Source organism: Acyrthosiphon pisum, chromosome X (genome assembly GCF_005508785.2).
Source record: "Acyrthosiphon pisum isolate AL4f chromosome X, pea_aphid_22Mar2018_4r6ur, whole genome shotgun sequence".
Lineage (NCBI taxonomy): Eukaryota > Metazoa > Arthropoda > Insecta > Hemiptera > Aphididae > Acyrthosiphon > Acyrthosiphon pisum.
The window spans coordinates 41,469,047-41,472,353 of record NC_042493.1 but is presented as its reverse complement, the minus strand read 5'-3'; positions in this window follow the sequence as shown (position 1 = coordinate 41,472,353).

The following is a 3,307-nucleotide window of genomic DNA, read 5'->3' as shown; positions in this document are numbered from 1 at the left end:
TCAAAGCTGTGTCCTCAGGGTCGTGCCTGTCACCGCCCTGTACTTGATTTACACAAATGACTTCCTACGCTAAGTCCTGTCACAGTAGCCTGTTTGCTAACGACACACTTTTGTACGCGAGCAACCGTAACTACAAATATGCTGTGTTAGCTTTACAACGACAATTGGATACCACAATAGATTGGTTTACCCAGTAGAGAATTCAGATCAATGTATCGAAGACGGTTGCAGTAATTTTTGGGCCTCACTCCCAAAATTATACCATGAAGCTAAACATACAAAACCAGTGCCTGGAATGGAGCCACCACGCCAAATACCTAGGAGTGACCCTTAATTACAATTTAAAATTTGAAAAACACGTAAGAAACACCTTACAAAAAGCGCGAGGCGCCCGAGTGGCACTATACCCAATTTTAAATCGTAACAGCGCGCTCCCACTACCAGTCAGGATATCCATCTACAAAATATACCTAAGACCGATAGTACTATATGCGGCACCAATTTGGAGACACCTCATTGGCCAACACACGTGGACCAGGATCGAAGCCTTCCAAAACGTAGCTTTACGAACCATGACCGGCGCCCACTACCTCACAACCAACAGAAATCTACTTAGTTCAACAAACACTCCGTCTCTTAAAGATGAAGCTCTGAAACTAGCGAAATCCCTAAGACACACGCTATCACAAAGCAAATATCCTCATCTAGCACGTCTAGCCTAGACTGACCAATAGTACTAACCATTTCCACCTCATACAGAGTGAAAAGGCTTAGCCTGGTGCTCTAGATAGGCCACCGGCCGTTCAACCAAAGCAAATTGCAAATTGCACACATCATCAGTCTTCAATCAAACTTCTATCCAGTCACCATACGATATCTAGAAGAAACGAAGACCTGACTAGCTCAACTAGCAGTTCAGATGCCAACAGATTAAACCACCACCATCGTCGATGACGTGCATAACAGTTGCTTAACGAGAAACTCAAGCCTGTCGTCAAACAACGCCGCTGATCGCCAACACTCGCGGCCCGGAACCCCATGATTGACCGCTACCCGCCGAAGACGACCGAGAGTCCGCCGCCACCAATCACGATCCGACCCCGAACTCAGCGAGGCGTCCAGACGTGAACGACGACCCTCCGGCACGCCAGAAGCACCAGGACCTCAGCACTCGGCGAGTGCCGCCGGTGAAGACCAGCCGCCAACACCGACGTCAACGGAACCTCTCTTTCCCCCCCTGGCCACTTGATTGAGTTGTGTCAAACTCCGGGTACGATATACGCTGTAGCCGCTTCCAGCAAGTCACGCGCAACGTTATATCGACCCCGCCCGTACGGTAACTGTAACACGCCGATATCCCCAACATTTTTCCATCATTGTATATAGGACCAGGATTTCGCCGGTCGCGCCGAGCTCTTACCGCCACGGTCCGTCTATTCAGGCCGGCCGTTACACCCGTGAATCTCGCTACCCACTATTTTGTATTTAAATATATTTGTCAATAATTAAAGGAAAGACATAATAGCAAAAACCTACGCGTTCTTATTCCGGACGCCGGTCCGCAGTGACCGTGCCGTCTCAAATTGCTAATAAAATGTGGCGAAGACTATCTTATCCACCACTTAATAATTTATATAATATATATACATGCATATGACGATTGATACCTACTTCGCATCTCCAAACTATTTAGCATAGTCAGAATTGAAAATATGAGTTTAACCTAACTTAATATATAAACATGAATAATAAACATATAACATGAATTATAGTGTGATGAACACGGTTTTTGATAACATTTTGTGGAACAACCTTTGTAAATTAAATGAGATAAGGATTATAATGTTCATGTCGTCTTGTAACATAAAAGCATAGAACAATATAGAAGCGAAACTCGATCAGCTGATTGGAGGTTTTGTTTCCCCTATGGTCTGAAGTCTGAACCTCCGAAAAACATGGAAACGTTTCCGCGCACCAACATCATGCTAGACATGTTTACGTAAACGTTTCCCGAAACATAGGCGGGATACGCTACGCGGGGTCAGCTTGTTTACCATTCCCTACTTCACGTATGCCGCACCCCCCTGGAACTGCGTTCAAGGCCACAATCACCCGATTCGGCCAGTTCACGGAGTTTCGTACCCCTGATAAAAGTAAATTTTGAACGTAGAATGAAAATATACTGAAATAGTGAAATTTAATACAAATAAAATAAAAAAAGCTCTTGTGGCGGGGATGTTATACGATCGTCATCTTATACAGGTGCCACTTTATGCTTCTGCCCCACTAATCTTAACCTATCCAGAAATTGTAATGTACTTGTACCTACATCCTACGACCAGCAGTTTGTCTTCTTTGAGCCAACGGGGTGAGGTCAAGTAGAATTGATACTGCGTATAGTCATCCAGTTACATAATTCTAATAAATCACAGAAGCATATATCTCCTGTCTTTATTTATTGAATACTAATAAACAAAATACAAATATTCGGAGTTTTATGTGTTTTTAAGCGGCATATAGGCAAGACAATATAGTTTAATATTCTATTTCTAATCTAGTTATTGTATTCAAATAAATTATGTTTATGTTCAAAATGCTAGAATTTTCTACTTTGAGTGACTAGATACATGATAAGAACTATTATGTTACTAAGTAATAGTTATTAAACTAACTCGTAAATTGGTCCTGTAAAAGTTAATTCATCTCAATGCCAATAGAAACATAATTATATAATACACTTGTTGTAGATAGTTATTGTGTTGAAAACTAAATGTATTGCTAATATTTTATTAATGATATTAGTACTTAACTTAAATGTCTATAATTTTGTTTACATATTTAATAACTTTTAAGTCAATTAATATAAAAATTAGCCATGCATAAACCTATTTGTATTTTTTATTTAGAAACATTAAAACGTACGTAATTTATTTTTTCATATTGTATTAGAAACTTGTGTAATAAGGTATAACATTATATAGCATGGTACTTTTTATATTATATTATCAATTACTGTATTTTCACAATAATGTAATCCAAAGTATAAAAATTGGGACATATTTTAAAGGAAAACTATAATGTCCATTGAACTTTTGCCATTATTTTCCACTATTTAATTTCCAATTATATAATTTTTTTTTTTTTTTTTTTTTTTTTTATTTGAGTTAAACAATCTATACAAGTTATGTATAATAAGCTTAAGTGTTAACAAATTAAGATAACAGCCAGAAAAAATATGAAGGAGAAGCCACCCACTGGTGACACTCCAGGTCAGAGTCGTAAGGTTAAATTATAAAAGTAGGTCGCG